Source organism: Stenella coeruleoalba, assembly GCF_951394435.1.
Source record: "Stenella coeruleoalba genome assembly, chromosome: 16".
NCBI lineage: Eukaryota > Metazoa > Chordata > Mammalia > Artiodactyla > Delphinidae > Stenella > Stenella coeruleoalba.
The window spans coordinates 64,264,311-64,278,588 of NC_137162.1; the positions used below are offsets into that span (position 1 = coordinate 64,264,311).

The 14,278-nt window shown below is 33.9% G+C and overlaps 1 protein-coding gene across 13 annotated transcripts in view; it reads left to right on the forward strand.

Moving 5' to 3' along the window:
* CTNNA3 (catenin alpha 3) overlaps positions 1-14,278 on the forward strand; it is a 1,677,393-nt gene that overhangs the window by 275,894 nt on the left and 1,387,221 nt on the right. The gene's annotated exons all lie outside the window — the stretch shown is intronic.

Consider the following 14,278-nt stretch of genomic DNA (forward strand, 5'->3'; position numbering starts at 1 on the left):
GCTTGTTGATAAATGTTAACAGTAATACAAAGTGTCTAGAAGAAGGCATCCATTTGTTTATTCATCTAAGCATTCTCATCAGTCACGCCTGAGAGATAATGGGTGAAGATGGGAGAAAGTAGCAGAATACTCATTAGAGCCATTTGCCCTAAATTTCATAGACCTGCTAATATTTTGGGTACCTACTAATTTTACTAACTGAAACAGCATTAATGCTGTCTTAATAAGAAGACCCAGAAAGATTTATGTCTGAAATTTAGAAAATATTTCAAAGGGAAGATGGTATGTGCATTCTCTGTTAGTTATTATTTTTAGGCACTTCCATTTATGATTACAGTAGTAGTTTGTATGAGCTCAGTGTTGCCAACCTTCATTCATTCAGCAAACATTGATCAACCATTATGTGCCAAGTTCTGTTCTTGGCACTGTATGTATGTATCTATTCTGTGACTCTGAGAAAATAATATACACTATCATCAATCATCATAGTAATGTTAATTTTGTCTAACGTACTGCCATTGTGTTGGCTCTTTTCTTTATGTGGTGTGTTTGGTTGGGAGAAGTTTGTGATAAGACAATAAAATGGATATTCAGGTTCTTATTCTGAATTTGGTTTAAAACTAAAGAAGCTTTTAATGTGTATTATTTCTGAATTAGATACATCTCTGTCTTGGGAATACAATCCATACTGGCTTTTGCTTTTCTCTGGGTTAGCTCTGTTCTTAGGCTGACTTGCTTCATAATAGCAAAGAGGGTTCTTAGCAACTCCAGGCTTACTTTATTCTTGTTTTTTTTCAGCTGATGATTAACCTCTTTCCCCATGTCAGTTCCCCCAAACACTCCGATTGGCTCTGCCTGGGCCATGTAAAACCTTCGACCAAGATGTTCTGATTGGTCAACATAGATCTTGTGCCTATTCCTGAGAAGAGAAAAATAAGCTGAAAATATTAACAGCCTTTATAGAATCACATGAATTGAGGGAAGGTCAGTGTGCTAGTGGGAAAAAAAGGTGCTGTTTCTTGAAGAAGGACTAAAAGATGCTGGCAGACAAAAGTAACAGATGTCTACCACAAATAAATGTAAAACTTAATTGTTTTTGTGACTTATCTGAAGAAACTTCCTAAATATATTAAAAGTAATCTAGAATGTTATATCACTTTGCAAAATAAATTTGACCAAATCAGGAAGTTCTAAAGTATGTTAGAAATCTCCTCTATTCAAAAGATCAGGGCTTCCCTGGTGGTGCAGTGGTTGAGAGTCCATCTGCCAATGCAGGGGACACGGGTTCGTGCCCCGGTCCGGGAAGATCCCACATGCCGTGGAGCGGCTGGGCCCGTGAGCCATGGCCGCTGAGCCTGCGTGTCCGGAGCCTGTGCTTCGCAACCGGGGAGGCCATAACAGTGAAAGGCCTGCATACCGCAAAAAAGAAAAAAAGATCAAATACCTTTTCTTCTTTGTTGAATGACTAGGCATTTTAGAAAGAGCACTCCTCAATTTCTCTTTGATGGTTGCATTTTTGGGTAACTTCAAACTTTGATATAATTTCAAAATTACAAAAATGTTGTAGGAATAGTACAGGGAACATTTATAGTATTACCTATATACATTTTACCCAGATTTATTAATTATTTACATTGTGTATCATTTACTTTATTATTCTCTTTCTTTTTCTGAACTTTTGGAGAGTCAGTTGGAGACACTTTGATCCTTCACCCTTAAAAACTTCATTGTATATTTTCTAAGAACAAGGGCATTGTCCCAAATAACCTCAATATAGTTATCAAAATCAGGAAATATAACACTGATAAAATACTCTTACCTAATTTAGAGTCCATACATATTCAAATTTTGTCATTTGTCCCTAAATTGTGACTATTTTTCACAGTGCAGGACCAATCCAGGGTCATGCATTACATTGACTTTCCTTGTTTCTTTACTCTCCTTTAATCTGGAGGAGTCTCTCAAGCTTCCTTTGTGTTTCTTGACCTTGTTTTTTTTTGAGTATAGGCCAGTTATTTGAAAGAATATCCTTCAATTTGGGTCTGGCTCATGTTTTCATGGTTAGATTTAGACTATACATTTTTGACAGAAATAGCACAAAAATGATGTTGTGTCCTTTTCAGTGTACACATGATGTTGTTTATCCCAATATTAGTGATATTACACACATACACATACACTTACATCTGTGTTTCTTTACTTACATAAAAATCTATGAATTTATTCTGATGTTACCAATACCAACACATTAATTTGTTCAGCATACACCTTTCCTTTTTTCTTGAGTTTATATGACATGCAGAGTACCTTATTAGTTACTCTGGAAATTTACAAAGAATATGAGGAAATATCTGTATCAGAAAAGTCTTATTAATATGACTGACTTCTTTCATTTGGTGATGAAAAACATAATTTATGAAGATTTGTAAGTAGTCTAAGAAGAAATCAATATTCAGTTTATTAAAGAAACCTAGAGAAGGTTTCTTTAATTTTTATATAAGCTGAATACTTAATGTACCTAAAACACAAAGCCCATGAGGTATAAAGAGGTGTACATGGTCCTCAGGTGATTTGGGAAAGGTGCGCTTGTGGTTAGTCTTCTGAAACTGATATATTATTGTACTAGAGGCACGTTTGTTCTTCAAGTGCAACTATGAGGATGTTAGAGCAGATGAGGTTAGTCTACAAAAAAACCCACTGAAATACTAGGTTGTAGAAAGAATTTAACTACATGAGCTATCCATGAAATTATAATTATAGGGAAAAATCTCCAAGGCCGAATTTGTACTGGAATGTTTTCCAGTTTATACTGACGTTCCTCGCTGTTAAATGTAACTTTCTGCAACCTGCAAAGTAGCAGCGATGTTCAAATTTTTTAGTTCTTTTACTTTAGTATTAATGAAAGACCTTGTCTTTTGTGTCAATACATATAATAATAATCTATGCTCCATGGATTTTATTGATGACTTTTGATTCAGATGGTTAAGAGGAATTCACCTTCTTCCTTTTCTACTCCCTAGACTTTCTTTACTGAACAGGAGCTGTCAGGCAATGTTCTAAAATTATAAGATAAAGGTAATGTTATTTCATTATGAAGCAGAGACATTTACATGTACACTGTATCTGTGGCATACTTCATTATTTTATAGTAAATGAATTGAAATTACTTTTCTTAAAAACAACAGCAAAAACTTTTAACTATTGATAGAAGACAATCCTTACTTCAACTTAGACTCATTAGCCCCTGAACTATAGGTACTGTATTAGTGATAAGGGGAGAGTCAACAATTTTATTAATTCGTTTAATGTCTTATAACAAAACTCTGTTCTCTGAGAAAATAAAGATAATAATAGCTAACTCATGAAATACCTATTGCATACCAGAAAACATTCTTAGTGTTATACATATCAGTGCATTTAGTCCTCCTAAAACTCCTATATGAGGTAGATACTAATATTACAATTTTCAGATGTAGCACAGAGAGGTTTAATTACTTTACAAAGTCACACAGCTAGAAAAGGCAGAGCTGGGGCTTGAACCCAGGGAATCTGCCTTGTGAGTCCACTGTATTAACAAATTACCTCTATTCAGTTACCAATTAGATGAATGTACTATGTTATATGTACTATGTTATTTGTACTATGTTATAATTTAAAATAATGTATAATTGAGATGTTTTAAAGATACTATTTTAATAATAATAATTAAAAAATTTATACCATTGTGCATAATCTTTACAACAACCATTTGTTAATTCTTCTTAAATTTGTTTTAGGGGATTGAATGTACAAACTACACAAATAGATTTAAATGCACTTTCGCTAATAAGAATAAAATGCTGCTAGTTTGTTAGTTGTTAATGGCTTTTAATGTATCCTGTTTAATCCTGAAGGAACACTAGTACATTAGATATGTGCGTAATTAAAGGAAGGGAATTTTATGAATATAGCTACTGTACTGTTATTTTTGTAAAAGAATGAAATTTGAATCATAACTCTGGAGTATCTCAGTTGGCACATATGTTCCCTGGCAAATGAAAGATTAAACTTACATTGGTTTCTAAATTTCTGAAGACCATTGTTTTGCTGATATTCATTTACATTCTTCCCTGAATATGAAAAAGTGCTTTCATTTATTTGCAGTTGATGCCAAATTACTCTATAGGCATGTATAGAGGAATGAAAAGAAATCTTCTTTTGCTTTGAAGGCAAGGGTGATGCATATTTCGGTACTATCCTATCTAATTAGATAACTCATTTAAGATTTATTCTGTTAAATGTCTTCATAGTTCCATTTTATGTGAACGGAGACACAGTGTAGTGTAGTAGAACAAGTATTAGATTAGTCCTAGTTCCCAGCCATTAGACATGGAATTTTAAATAAAGTCATTTAACATCTGAGTCTCACCTTCCTCATTTGTAAAATGGGACTACTAATGTCCTCCCCCCAACCTCACCTAGTTGTGAGGACTGACTGAAACATTGTATGGAAAATTATTTTTAAGCATTTTCTGCCATGTTAAATGTACAGTCATTGTCTTCATTAATGAAGGTAGAGAGCCATAAAATTTAGTTTAGCTTTATTAGACATTACAGTTGACCCTTCAAGAAGTGGGAGTGGTGGAATGGGGGGTCAGAGGGAAGAGGGGGATTGGGGCCCCTACCCTTCGTGCAGACATAGAGCTTTTCAGTGGGTGGTAGATATCGGTGGTTCTACATCAGTGGATTCAATCAACCTCAGTGGTCTAGTACTATAGTACACATTTATTGAAAAAAAAAATCCATGTATAAGTGGATCCTAGAAGTTTGAACCTGTATTATTCAAGGGCCAACTATATTTTTAAAATAATTGAACTATATGTATAAATAATTTATCGTAGTATAATTTATATACCATAAATTCACCCATTTAATGCATATAATTATATTATTTTAGCAAATTTACAGAGTTGTGCAACTATTACCACAATCCAATTTGTCGAACATTTTCATCACTCCCAAAAGATCTTCTATACCCGTTTGTAATTATTCCCTGTACCCACCTCTAGCCCCATGCAGCCACAGGTCTACCTTCTGTTTTATGGATTTGCCTTTTCTGGACATTTCAAATAAATGGAATCATATAATATGTGGTCTTCCTGTCTGGCTTCTTTCACTGAACAAACTGCATTTGAGGTCCTTCCATTTTGTAGCATGTATTAATACTTTATTCTTTTTTATTGCAGAGTAATATTTGTTGTATGGATATATCACATTGTATATTCTTTATCCATTCTTTATTCAGTTGATGGACATTTGGGTTGTTTCTACCTTTTGAACATTGTGAATATGTTTTTATGATCATTGTGTACAAGTTTTTGTGTGGACGTACAATTTCATACTGAACTATACTTATGCTGACATTTGGATGGAAATTTGGTTTTATTCACTATATGTAAGACTTCAAGTGGAGAGATTAAATATAAAAAATTTAACATATTTTCCTCATAGTTATACGGTAAATGGGCTGTCCTCATTAAGGTATTTTTTCTCTTATATACAGATGAAACATCATCTTTATAATATATAACCTTATCGTATGTGTTAGAGTTATTTCCTTTCTCTTGTTTTATTGCATTAAAAAACACTGACTTTCTAAAGGGGTCTTGTAGGGTGGGTCCACTATGAAAACTCAGACCCTGATTTAATACCTTCCCTTTTCTCAGGCTTTTGCTTCATTTAGATTTTCATTAGGTATTTTGGTTTTAGTATTGATAATCCCTGGCTTTTGTACTATCCCTGGCATGCTTATGATATCACTGTCTTAACATGTGATGACTACTAGTAATTGGTATTTTTGTTTTATTTTTTTATATTTTTAATTTTTGTTTTGGCCTGGGAATAGTCTATGTGAAAATTTTATATCTGAAATAAACATAACACTTAGTAGTCCAGAGTCGTGTTATTAGATAAGCTCTCATGGTTTAAGATGTTAATAAAGACTTTTTAGTTGACAGTTTCTTAATTTAGTTGTAAACTTCTCTGTAATTTAATTATGAATTTTCCAAGTGGTTGAAATTTAGCCTGTGTGGTTTATTATGAATGAAAAGCCCAATAAAATTATATCCTAATAATATCCTATAGGGTATTATATTCCATATTGTTAACACCACTTTGGTAAATAATAGGGTGGTATAACTGCCTATACCAATTGCACACATACACTGAAATCCACTTGTTTGTGTGTTTAACTTTGGGGTTATGTAAAAAAATTGAATGGTATATTATTTATTAGCCCTTAAAGGTTTTTTCTCTTGCAAATAATCCTTTGTTTGGTAACCAGATAAAATGGTATGATCTCAGTATTATCTTTCCCCTAAAGGGTTCATTCCATAGATGTTAGGATATGCTGTTTATAGGGTGACAGGATTTGATATTTGGAACCACTTTTCTGTGAATTTTTCATTTTGTTATTCTCATAATCAACACAAGATGTCACAATAAATATATCTATAAGCTTATTTCTGATTTCTTAGTTATTTCTTAGTTATTATTTCTTTCTGATTTCACAGATTGTGAAATTTGTTAAGTTCATACATTCACGTGGTACAGAACATTTGTGAGTGATAAAATAGATTGTTAGATATGGGAACAAATAGTTAAAAATGATAAGCACTCACAAGAGAATTAAAATTCTTATTGACATCTTGAAAGTTTTTGGTGTATGTATTTAAGAGTTCATTTGATTTAGAGGATTTTAATCAGGATATCAATTCTACTTTTTCTGACTTTGTAGTACATGCAATGAACTCTTGATCAAAGGCACTAAAGTAAGTGTTAATATGAGATTCAGATGTCTGAAACAATCTCTGTTACCATGATGCTTATAGTTATTTGGGAGGTATGACAATTATCAGAAACATTAGACAAACTTTGGTAGGGGCCCTAGTGGAGGAAGAGATCTTCTATAGTTGACAGGGTCAGGAAAGCCACCACAGCATCTCAGTTGGTCCTTGAAGATCAGGTATAATTTTAACAAGGAGTGATGGAAGGTGTTCCAGCTGGATGAAACCTTAGAGAAGTTGTAAAATTGGAAAAGGATGAAATATGCAGTATATTTGGATCAAAGGATAGGAAATGGTGTTGAAATGTTAGGAAGAGTCAGAGCGTGGAGGACCTTCAGTGCCTTAGCCAAGAACTGCAAATTTTATTTAATTATGAATAAAATGATTTAAGATTTTAATCAGTCTAGGGAGTTGAATGTAGCAAATGTTTGAAGAAAAATACTGATAAAATTCTATGAAAGTAATAATAATGTTTTAAAATTTGACCATAAGTGGTATTTGTTACTCTTTAATAATTCAGTTACATTGCTTTCTCATACTTATAATAAAACACAATAAAATTATATAGCTGGGAGGATAATTTTATCAAGATGATGATTATAAGACTATATTAATGACGGTATCTGTACAATTTTAAGTCAATGCTGGAAGTATCTCATTTAACATTTTATTTTTGATGTTCTCTTGAATAGTCTCATATCAAATAAATTACACATTTAAACATATAACCCTATTTCTCTAGATTCAAACTGAGCTTGAACTTTGTGTCTTCTTAGATACAATATTTTATTTCATTTCTGAATAACTGATGTTTAGAAGTTAATGTTGATATTTATCTTTAGATAATTTTCTGATTTTTTAAGTCACAGTAATACTCTAAAAAATTCACTTACTTGGGACTTCCCTGGTGACGCAGTGGTTAAGAATCCGCCTGCCAATGCAGGGGACATAGGTTCGAGCCCTGGTCCGGGAAGATCCCACATGCCACGGTGCAACTAAGTCTGTGCGCCACAACTACTGAGCCTGTGCTCTAGAGCCCATGAGCCACAACTCCTGAGCCTGTGCGCCACAACTACTGAAGCTCACGCGCCTAGAGCCCATGCTCCGCAACGAAGAGTAGCCCCCACTCGACACAACTAGAGAAAGCCTGCGTGCAGCAATGAAGACCCAATGCAGCCAAAAATAAGTAAATTAATTAAAAAAAATTTGCTTCCTTCCCTCCCTTTCTCTCTCTCTCTTTTTCTCTCTTTGCATATATATATATGCAGTTTGAGATATTGGAAAGATCACTGAAATGGAAACTAAGACTTGTGGCCCTGCCATTAGACTAGATATAGCCTGAAAGCCTCTCTTGCCTTGTTTGTAAAATGGAGAAATAATCTGATATATATAGATTGTTGGGGGGTTAAGTTAGGTAATGGATTTAATGTAAATGTTAAAAAATCTTAGCAATTATTGCTAATGTAACTTTATCATTTAGAATCTATGTTGTAATCTGAAAATATTTCCTGTTATTCAGATTCCCAAACTTGTTCCATCATGGCTCTGTCTAGTTCTATTTGCAGTCTTCCGATATAGATATCACTGTGGTATGTTAACCTAACTTTAAGGGGAAGTACTGGATCTAAATTTTCTACCACTTTCCTGCCTGCTGCTATCAACACCATAGTGTTGATATTTTGTATTAACACTGTGAAAGGATTTATGAGAATAGTTAGTTCTGTGTTGCTTATATTAGAGCTGGTTATCTCAATTCTTACTTAGTGGGAGGTACGTCCCCTGCCATCATCTGGCTCCCAGTCCACAGCTTTAAATGATGTGAAGGAGAAAATGATTATAAATGGCTCCTTCCTGTGGTGTCCCTTATACTTCCTCTCCTAACAAACAGTCTTTTAGATTTTTTCACCAGTTTCTCCTTGTGTTGCAGTCTAGGAGAGATGTCCCATCTGGTGATCAGCTTGCAAAGAGATTCCTTTAAGAATCATTGGCCTATGGTTAAGAGTTAGATTTATTTTTAGAGAAGAAACTTTAATTGGTTATATTTTTACTGAATGAATTTTTTAGATGTGAAGAGAAACTGCTATGATTTTGTTTCATTTTAAGAGAAAGATACTAATAAAATGTATATTGGGGAAAATATTGCACCTAAGTATCATTTAAGATAAATATGGGGATATCTATATGGGTAAAAATCAGAATTAAAATATAATGCTTCCAACTTTCCTTTTTATTGGTGGTGAATAACTGACATAGTATATCATGTTTTCAACATGTTGGGCACATAAGCCACATTTTATAGGATTTTTGATTTATATTCTTATGTGAGCTTTTCAGTTTATCAGTTCTTTGCCTTTATGTGCCTGCTGAGCATGAAAGGCACTTTTGAGCTATGCAGTAATAAAAAAAAAGTCAAAGAAACCTTGTCCCAGGGGATAGGCTTTCTCTAGAAATAACTTTAATGACTGTAGTTACTGTAAACAATTTTTTATGGATACTTGATGCTCCCTCCCTATATTTTTATTTAAGTTAGTAATCAGAATCCTGTTTGACAGTATCCTAGAGGTGAGAATCATCATTCTAATACAGATATTATAATGTGACAGCTGGCTGAGTCATAGTGGTTCAAAATGACCTTAGCCAGTATTGTGCAGGAATATTGTAAGGTTTTGGAGAATTACTCTTTCCTTGCCAGAAGGTAACTCTGTGTAGGTACTGTGTAGTGCTAAGATTCCTAAGGCATAGTTCAAAGCATTCGTGCCTCTCACAGATATCCATGCTATTTTTCATTTTATGAAAGATTTTCTGTATTTTACAACACTGGTGTGAGCTGCTGTTTTCTAGCAATGCCCACCTCCCATGCTGATTTAGTTAATAGACTTCCTGTTGCAGGTCAGAACTTTAGATGACTTAAAGGAGCATAGTTAGGCAAGGTAGCGGATTGGAATGAGGTCTGAGCAAGTGCTTAACTTTTATGAGAATTTTTTACTTTTTTAACAGACTTGAATGAATAAAAAGAAATTTATGGTTTGCTTTGAGATTAACATTATGTGGAGCTCATGTTAATGCTGTGACTGGATTTCTTAAGTTATTTACTATCAGGTGATTTGTAAGTAACAGACATTATTTCCTACCTTAATCATCCTCAGTGTTTTAGTCATAAGTAAATGAAAACTCTCATATTCCATTTACACACTCCATTGTCACATTTCTCAAAACATATATTAAGACCACTGGGATTAAATTATGTCTTTTTTTTTCTCTTTTTCCTACAGTATTTTGAGAAGAATTCTCTCACTTTTGCTCACTTTCCTCAGGGATAGTTTGTCACAGTCTGTTTTTGCTGGTGTTTAATGAAGTCCTTTGACACAGTTCAAACAAGTATTGAAGTTAAATCTTAAGGTAAAAGAATGTGAGGAAGGGCCATTTTGCCATCTGAAGAGAGGGGAGGAAGGATGGCATGTTGAAATGGCAGAAAGAGATGGACATGTAAGGGAATGTGGAACCTGAGACCTGTGTGTGATGTAAGGGCCGTATAAGGAAATATTTCTGCTCAGAAGAATTTCCAAGAATTGAGAACAGGGCTGAACATAAATAAATAAAATGAAATTCAATGTCTGGATATAAAAAGTAAGAACTCATGCTTTAGTTCAGGGTCTCCAAATAAGTTGTATATTTTTAGAAGCATCTTCCCTACAGTGCATGGCAATTTAGATATTCATGATCAGGGTTAACATTGTAGCCAATTGATAAGTAATTTTTTTAACTTTGGAAGTTAGTATAACATTACCATGTACGTATATTGTATATTCTAGTTTCTGAGTGCCTTTTTCTGCATTTCATCTTTAAATCTTCAAAACAGTATGGAAACATAGCAGGTTAGATTATATTATTTCCATTTTGTATATGATTTGAATATCCCCTTACTACCCTGGGTGCATCTAGGAAGCCACATGGGTATTAAAGCTCTGCTGCAAGGGCTTGTAGACTCCACTTGCATAGCTGTGAGACTTCTGCTGTTCTCCAGTACTCCTCAAGTTATCTTTGAGGTCCTGCAGGGTGTGTCCCCCCCAGTCATTATGCTATCACACCTGCTGCCAGACCTTCTGTGGGCATGTGGTTCTTGGGCAAAGCTGTCTTGCCCTGGTGGTGGTGCTGCCTGGAGCTCAGGGTTTAGAAGAGTGGAGTGGGGAAGATGGGAGAATGGTTGAGGAATTGGAGAGTTGTCCAGTAAGTTATTCCTTCTTCATTTAAACTAGTGTTTCTAACTACATACACACATATGAATTTTTATAGTCAAAGGGTAATACTGCGAGCTTTAGCCTATGAAAGTTTGTGAAGAAGGCCAGAAAACACTACTGTAACCAATATCTGATGACTGAAAGGTTGTCTGTAAAGGTCTCTATAAAGATTTGAGACATGTGAAAAATGATATTTGGTTCAAGTGGTCTTTTGGGTCTAAATTTCCCCATTATGTTTTTGTAGTTTTTGAAAGAAAACTTCTAAGGTTTAAAAAATTAAAAAGTCTTGTTCTTGCATATATGAATTCTGGACAGATGGAGAGAAGTCCCTTCTTGTCCACTGTGAGACAGTGGGCAGATGGTTGGAACCACAGGAGGCCTGGGATACTGCCATTCTATACTGAGGTCATTAGAGTTACATAAAGTTAGCCATCTCATGCTCTGTGTAGCATTTCGCATTCGAAGAAACAAAGTGGCATCCAAAATAATTGAAAGTAAATTTAAATCTTTACTACTTTGTCTTATCAGACAGCCAAAGGCGAATAACTGCATACAACAAAGTAAAGCTTTCTTAAATATTTTTCTCATTCTCTCATTTTCAAGATCTCCCACATGGAGCAGCTATAGAATTTTTCTCTTTTCTTACAGTGGTATAAGCTCCCAGAAAGCTCTTTCTCTAACCCAAGTCGTACAAGCGCCCTATATTTCTTCCCTTTCCTTTCTGGCTCAGTTTTGTTAAATAGATGAAACCAGCCTCAGGGACCTATTTTATTTTTCCTTCTCTCCCAGTACTTTGAGCCTGTGTAATGGGTGGGGGCCTGAGAATTCGTTACACAAACAGTAATCTGTTCTCTTAGAGGATCTAGAAGGTTATAAATATATAACTCAATATTTTTCTTTTATTCCAAGAGCAATAAAAACCAGATCTTTGAAAATATTGTTGCATATATTGTGTGAATGAAGAATGAAGATAGTTGTTTATTAGCTCACGTATGTTTTTTAAGATGTTTTGGAGAAATCACCAAAACATCTTAATACAAAGGATAACTGTATTTCTCTTAGGCAATGAAAACAAATCCCTTGGAATTGTAAATTCTATCAGTGATGTTTTCCTATGTGAAGTTGGCTAATAAAAAGTAAAGAGCCACATTTGCAGTCCGCCCCAGTAATATATAGCTAAACTTTTCTTCACCTTCGTTTTTCTTTCGACCAACTTTTAATTGTGCTGATTTGTATTTTATGTATCCCTATAAGCCACTCTATAGCCTTTCTGGTACAAGGTGATGTATAAATATATAAATAATGATGAGGACAGCAATGTCTCTTAACAAGTGTAGAATTATCTTAATTCTGTAGAATTTAATGGTGCAAAGAGTAAGGAATCAGTTAGTGGTTCTTAATATTAGAGCATTAATCATGACTCAGAAATAAATCAGGAAAGCTGTTCTGGCATTAGGTGGAACATAAATTCCAGTAACCTGGAGGAAACAGTTAAAAAAAACCTATAGATTATTTCTACCTCCATATTGCATCTGTCTCTGATTTTAACGAACATCACCGTTCAATGTTAGAAGTGGTTTATTTTTGCTTTATTTGATATATTCAATGCTTTGCATGCTGCCACCATTTAGTAGAACTCAGTACATATCTACTGGCTGATTATATATTTGAATTTATTGTTAACTAGTCATTGAACCTGCCATAGCTCTAGTTAGGGTAGTGAGGTTAAGTGGAGTGTAAACTTCTTAAAATTTAAGGACGATATTCTAGTTTTGATTCTGATTTTATACTAGCTTTTGAGTTGGTTTTTGGTGCCTAATACATGATGAGTTAGTACTTGTTATGAGACCTCTCATCATGTAGTGGTGAGAATATCAATTTGCAATTAAGTAAACGAGTTCAAATCCCAACTCTGTTCCTTATCAGTATGAACTAATCTCTCTTAGCTTTAGTCTCCTCAGCCATGAAATGGATGTAGTAGTAATTTCTTTCCAGGACTGTTGTGAGCATAATGCATGTAAAACTAGGGTATGTCCTGAATGAATTGGCTGTCTCTATCTTCCTGTTGAATAAATAGGTGAAGAAATGAATTAAAACATTATACTTCCTGTTTAGAAACATATTTTAAACTAATTATCCAGTATATTAAAAATTAAGGACTGTTAATTTTTAATAAGATAAATTAAATTTATTAAGAAATATAATGTTAAGACTAAGTAAGGAATACAATTTCAAGACTTATGTGAAAAGTTCATGCTTTGCCATTACACTGCAGTGTCTTCTTACGGAGGCATATACATGTAAATGTATAATAGAGTAAAAAACAAATGGGTCCACGTTTAGCAGGTGATAAGAACTAATGTTACCAGGGAGTTCATGGCTAAACCTTGGAGATTAATAATAGTTCTTATAAGCTAAGGTTTTCTAAAATAATTTCTATAACATACCTTCATTAGTTGATTTTTAGTTTACTCTTGTTTTAATTCTTATTATTTTATGTATGTATTTATCATACATTGCTTTAAATCTTTTAGAAAATAGGATAAATTGATAAAAATAGATAGGAAAATTGATAAAAAAATGCAATTTCATTAAAAATTTTAAGTGCACCGTGTAAGCACTGTGACTAACAGGATTCAGTGCCTCGGGTTCTGTGTTGGCAGGAATCCTTTGATTATGGAAATTATTGCACTCCTTTTAGTAGATGTTGCAAGAATTAACTAGACAAAGCATTCTGGAAAACTGGAGAGACTTGGATGGCTGAAGAAAACCTCCATTCCTAACTATGTTTAGTTTAAACTAATTAAAAAGTTGGTATAAAAGAAACTAATATTGGTTTCTGATGAACTGTCAGTGGAGCAACTTCTGTGTACAAAGGCTTTTTAATGACCTATTTGTTATTGGATGTGGTTTAAGTGAACTAATGTAATAATTTTAAGTATTAAAGTAGTTACCAAAGAACTTCCAATGAATGTGTGAATGTGATGGATAAGCTCACAGCTGGATAGCAATATTTTTCAAATTGATCCTACTAGAAAGGAAAAAAAAAAAGAAAGAAAACAAGGCAGTAGGGCAATGATTGATTAACAGGGCTTCACGTGTCAAGAAGGGCTACAGATTCTGTTTCTCAGTGAGTGTTTTCAATTCTAGAAAGCACCCAGTGCTTGCAGTTTTTCCTTTGAAAGTGGTTATATGGAAATAGAGTGAATCTGCAGA